Source organism: Grammomys surdaster, unplaced genomic scaffold (genome assembly GCF_004785775.1).
Source record: "Grammomys surdaster isolate TR1022 unplaced genomic scaffold, NIH_TR_1.0 137, whole genome shotgun sequence".
NCBI lineage: Eukaryota > Metazoa > Chordata > Mammalia > Rodentia > Muridae > Grammomys > Grammomys surdaster.
Window position 1 is genome coordinate 11946503 of NW_021604595.1, and position 6277 is coordinate 11952779.

A 6277-nucleotide genomic window follows, 5' to 3' on the forward strand; every position below is an offset into this window, starting at 1 on the left:
CAGCACCAGAAAGGCTGAGGCAGGAGAATCAGAAGACTTGCCTGGGGTGTACAGCAAGACTTGGCTCAAACTCAGTGATGGAGATAGACAGCAGCTGAGCACTTCCTAGCATGCATGAGGTCCTGTGTTCAACCTCCAACACTGGAAACCAGTAAAGAAAAGCTTCTCTGCTCTGGAGAACAACATTCCCGGCAGCAACATGGTAGAAGTAAAGGTCCTTTTTATTCTTTTCCAATGGCTATGCTAAGGACTTAAAGACCAATTTGGATGAGAATTTTATACATGAATACTGTCTCGGGGTTTCTATTGCTGCAATGAAATGCCATGTCCAAAATGCAAGTCAGGGAGGAAAGGGCTTATTTGGATTATACTTCCCTTTGTTCATCACAGAAGGAAGTCAGGACAGGAACTCCTCAGCATGGCAGGAACCTGGAGGCAGGAGCTGAGGCAGAGGCCAAGGAGGGTGCTGCTTACTGGCTCATTTCCTATGGTTTGCTCAGCATGATTTCTTAGAGAACCCAGGATCATCAGCCCAGGAGTGATACCACCCGTCATGGGCTAGACCCTCCTCCATCAATCACTAGTTAAGAAAATCCCTTACGAATATGTAAGAGTGGAGGGCCCTGCCGGGCACAGGTGGAAGATGAGATCCTTGACCTCATGAAGGATGGACGCCCCAGGGGGTGGGAATTTTGAGGGTGGGGAAGTGGGAGTGGGGGGGGGTAGGTGGGGGTTACATCCACGGAGAAGAAGGAGGAGGGGTAAGGGGATGGGGGGTTCCCGGGTGGGTGGGGGATGGGGTAAGGGGATAACATATGAAATGTAAATAAAATATCCAATTAAAAAAAAAGATGTTAATTATATGATATAGTCAAGTATATTAACTATGCTTAAAGGTAGGTCCCATGTCCAACAGTAAATGACAAACGCAAAATGAACTTAACAGTATCATTTTAGACTTTTTTTAGTCTTACGTTGCTTTGTTTTGGCATTTCTCTTTTAGCTTACTGGTCTTTTACTTATATATTATGGTTTAAATTTTTCTATATCTATGGTCTCTCTCTCTCTCTCTCTCTCTCTCTCTCTTTGTGTGTGTATGTGTCTATGTGTAGGAAAGTGAATAGAATTGGGTGGATAGAGAGGTAGGAAAGATCTTAGAGGAGTCGCTAGAGAAAACAAAATGATCAGAAAATATTGAATGATATTTTTCAAAAAAAATTTAAATTATTAAATTATTAAAAAATTATATCTTTAAAAAAAAAAGAAAATGCCTTACAGGCTTGATCACATCTGGATCTCAAGGAGGTATTTCCTTAATTGAGGTTCCCTCCTCTCAGACAGCTTTATCTTATGTCACGTTGATATCTCTAGCTCACACTGAATTCTGGAAATGACGATGCAGGGGAAAATTCCATCAGATTCCTAGACTTCTTTAGAGACATCAGCATCAGGGTTTCTCAAGTGTCAAGCCTTGAACTTTCTCTGGCATCCCTTTGACCTTCATACCGCCCTCGCTGCAGATGAAGGGCTGAGTTCAGGAATCTGCCCTGCCTGAGTTCATCCTGCTCACTACCTGATGGCACTTAATCCCCACCAGGCCAGTCTCATTACGGAGAGCAATGACTTGGTGGGAGATGTCCAATGATGCCCCTTGCCGATGAGCCACAGCAGCCCGGCAGCTCAGTAAGTTTCTATTACAGTAATGTCTCTTCCTCTTTATTGACAGATCTAAGTACATTGATTTAATAAAAACCACTTAGAAAATTTTGAAGACAGATTATATGCTGTAAAAAAATAATAGAGCAGATGGTAGACTAGGAATTGGGTTTTCTTTTTTCCTGGGAGGCGGGTGTTGAGACAGGGTGTCTCTGTGTAGCCCTGACTGTACTACAACTATCTAGGTAGACCATGCTATCCTCAAACTCACAGATATCCAGCCTCTGCCTCCCAAGGTCTGGGATTAAAGGCATGCAGCATGAAAATTGGCAGAAGTTGAGTTTTCTTAAGTCAGGCTGGACAAGGCTATGGCATACAACTATAGTTATATCTACTTAGAAATCTGAGGTGAAAGGATTATTCAAGGAGTTCAGGACTAACCTGGGCAACATAGTGAAACACTATCTCTTCAAAAAAAAAATCATACAGTTGCCTCTATTGGCAAAGTACATAAGGAACCAAGTTCAGATACCCAGAGAGCACAAAGACGGGTGTAGCTGCTCACTTGTAACGCCAGTGCCAGATCAAGGCAGGTCGGTGACAGCTGAATCTCTGATGCACACTGTCCAGCCACCCTAACAGAATCAATAACCATGTCTCAAAAAAAAAAAGAGTCAAACCATCACTCACCCCTTGTCTCCACCCACCCACCTACCCACAGGCTAGTCTAGTGGGAGCATTTTTTTTTTCTGAAAGAGGGCATTTCCCTCTTCTCAAATGAATCTAGCTTGTCAAGTTCTCAAAACTAGCCAATGGTTTCTACTTTCCATGCCCAGAATTACAGGTGGCCACCACGGCCCCTGACATTTATATAGGTTCTGCTGAATCCAAGTTCCTGTCCTCATGTCTTAGTGGTCTCCAACTTATCCACTAAGCCACCTCCCCTGCCCTCTTTACTCCTTGTTGTAAACATTTACTAGTGCTAATTACCTGTATTATATCTCACTTAATCCTCTCATGTACTAGATGGCATTATTCTCCAGTTTCACAAGCACAAACTTCCAAATAGTTTCAACAGTCCCGATGTGCCTGTCACATGTTAAATGTGTAACTTTACGAGATATTATTTTCATAAAGAAAAAAACGTAAAAATTTTTAATAGGAATTTAGTGAGTGGAGTACAAGTTTCTTTTGGATTTTTTGTTTGTAAAACAAGACATTTAAAAGAAACACCATGTCTGGAGAAAGAGTGGAAAGAAGCTTGGAGCCATGTTCTTTTTCCTAATAACTTTCTGAGATTCTATGTGAATGAATGCCTGAAAGTGTGTCCGTGCACCACATACCACACAGTGCCTGTGGAGGCCAAAAGAGGGCATCGAATCCTCTGGAACTAGTTACAGATGGTTGTAAGCCACCATGTGGGTGTTGGGAATTGAGCTTTTGTGTAGCTGAGTCTCCTTGTAGGGCCCCCCAACAACTGGAGAGGGAGGCTGTCTCTAAAGCTGTTACCTGTCTGTGGATCCCGTGCTTATAACAGGGCTGCTTGTCTGGCCTCAGTGGGAGAAGCTGTGCCTAGTCCTGCAGAGACTTGATATGCCAGGGTGGGGGAGATACCCAGGGGGACTTGCACCCGCTCAGAGAAGGGGATGGGGGAAGGGACTGTGAGAGGGAGGAAGCAGAAAGAAGGGGGGCATGTATCAGGATGTGAAGTGAATAATGAAAAAAAAAGAAAAATAGAAAAGTACAGAGAATTGGTATACACAGATTTTTGAGGAAAAGCCTATTTCTTCCTACTTGTGTACATTCAAACTGCCCACATAGAGAGTTTACTTAAAAACTATTACTCTGTAAATATTGTGTGTGGGAGCAGACATGTGTAGAGGTCAGAGGTCAACTTTTGGGAATCAGCTCTTTCCTTCCACTGTGGGATTCAAGGATTAAGCTAGGTTGTCAGGTTTGCTCAGCAGGCCCTGCTCCCCATGGAGCCTTCCAGCCAGCCCTCACAGATGGAATTTTAGTGCTAACAGATACACCCAGCCCAGCATATGGGAAATACCATGTGACATGTATTCAACATTAACTAGTTCCCGGTACTTCACTGTTGTTTTTCAGGTGTCTTCCACACAGCATGTCTGCCCCAGTGAAGTGCAGCCTCTGCACCTCAAAGCCCATCTCTGCTCAGTCTTCCTTTGATAGGTGAGAAAGGAAACTTGAGTCCCAGAAGTCTGAAGGATCAGCAAGTGAACACACTACATCAGGAATCTAGGGCCATTCAGAATCTGTTTCTGTAATCACCATACTGAAAGTGCATTATTCCCAAGTGAAAAACCACTTCTGTTGCTGTGGTTTTGAGACAGGGTCTGACTTTGGCTGGTCACCAACATGTGACCATCCTGTCTCCCAAATACTGAGATTGAGGTATAGTCTACCACACCTGAATTAACTCTTGTTGGGGTTCTAAGTAGGGACTAATTTAGAAAGCAAGCACTAAGTGTGCCATTATCAGGTTAGTCTCTAGGGGAAAGTAAAGGAGCCAAGTAAGTGCACTCGGCTAGCTTGGCACCCTTGTAGTACACTCTTCCACTTGTATAGCATCTGCTGCCAATCATGCTGGTTAAACATCAGAAGTCAAGAATATGTCTCCCTCTAGTGGAACAAAATGACTACAAGGGCAATAAACAACATTCCCATGGCAAAAGAGCCAAGACTAATGATCCGTCTAATAGCATCCTGCACTCTAAACCCAATTACTTTACTTCTAATAAACAAAAGAGGGAGTCCAACCTGGCCCGTTAGTGTTTAAAAAGTCTTTTTAAAAAATACTGATCTGGTTCTTTGTGAGTTTTAGACAAACAAGGAAGACACGATGTGAGACTCTTCTCAGGAAAAAAAAAATATTTGATACTTTTTAAAAATCATCATTTTGGACCTGGGATGGTCTCAGTTCATCCAGTGTTTGTACAGCCTGCAGATAGCCCTGTGTTTAATCCCCAGCACTGGGGTGAACACCGTTCAAGAACAGAGTCACAGGAAATTGTGAATGCTTCTGAGAAATCTCCAAGAAAACAAGTCTTGTGACTTCATTTTCTTCAAAAGCACAGAATTGTCCTTAGAATGTGGTTTTGTGCTCCTCCCAGGTGTATAGATAAAAGTGCTTGCTTCAGATTATTCATTACAGCTAGCTAGTGTTACTTGTTTATATGCCTCTATGGAAAAACATGATTTTGCCTCATGTAGCTTGCTAAACAGAGACAGACAGACAGACACACACACACACACAGAGACGGGGGGGGGGGGGGGGTTGGTCGTCTTGTGATTGTACATTTATGTCACTCCTCAGAGTATAAAGTTGGCTATTACTACATGAAACTTTAGTCTGCCTCACTTACTGGCTCCATTTTCCCAGGACCTACCATCTCTAGGTAAACTACAGGCTGTGATGACACACTTGAGAGACAAAGGCATAAGGATCAGAAGTTCAAAGTCATCCTTGACCACATGGATGTTTGAGGGGAGTTCAAAACTAGCCTGGGCTACATGAAAAAAACTGCAAGTGAATGAACTTTAGACAATGTTTTTGTAATCATTTGGTTCAAGTCCCACTACACATGAGGACTTCTTCCTCAAAGGAAAGTGACTTCCCAGTGTCACATCAGCATACCAAAACAAGTGAGGGAGCGTAAGCTTAGATTTGGCATCCCAGCCCTCAGAAAGCCTTAACAGTGTTACATGCTAAAGCATCGGCAAGTGGACTGAGCTGCCCCATCTCCAGCCACGTATGTACTGGGAGGCGATAACTCATTACTCAACTCCCTTTTTTGATCCTTTATGTGGTAGTCAGAAAACCTTATTACAAGCCTGGGGGATGCAAACTGACCCACATAAATTCTGTATTTCCATTCTTATAAATAAAAGGCACACGTGATATCCTCGTCTTTGCTCAGGAAACAGAACATTTTACCGAGTTGACTAAATCTCAGCACAAGTCAGGTGCTGGGATACAAAACAATACAAATCCCTGTCCTTCTGGAGCTTACATTCTGAAGTTGGAGGTTGACAAAACAATCAATATACATAAATAAAGTCGATCTGAAGGTTACTGTCACTGGTAGGGCTATAGAAAAATAACACAGAGGAAGAATGAGAAAGCCTGCAGGTGCTCAGGAACACACAGGGACAATACTAAATCAGGTGGAGAAGACAGGCCTTTCTTATTTAGAGATAAGGTTTCACTATGTAGCCCTGGCTGGCCAGAACTTACTATGTAGACCAGTCTGGTCTCAAACACAGAGACTCACCCGACTCTGCCTCCCCAGCTGTTGGTATTAAAGTAGTGTGTCACCATGACTGGAAAACATTATGTTTTAAGATGAAGATAAAACTGAAAATGTGATCCACACTTTTGAGCATACAAGCTTCCTAGTTTTGCCAGTAACTGGAGTCTGAATTTCTTGAAGCACGGGGCATGTTTTCAGTTTCTTGTGGCTATGGTAAAATAGAAAAAGTTTAACAGTTGCAGTGAGTACCTGTAGTGCAATGTGCCTTAGCTGAAAGTGGATGATGAGGAAGGAAAGCCAACCAACCAACCAACCAACCAACCAACCAACCAACCAACCAACCA

General features: G+C 43.0%; 1 protein-coding gene across 1 annotated transcript in view; it reads right to left on the minus strand.

Annotated features, from left to right (window-relative positions):
- Nucleotides 1-5529: 5529 nt before the first annotated feature.
- The window catches only part of Riok1 (RIO kinase 1), a 26633-nt gene continuing 25885 nt past the window's right edge, over nt 5530-6277 (minus strand). Inside the window, exon 18 of the transcript XR_003710829.1 lies at nt 5530-6141. The gene's annotated coding sequence lies outside the window, so the exon portion shown is untranslated. The remainder of the gene's footprint in view (nt 6142-6277) is intronic.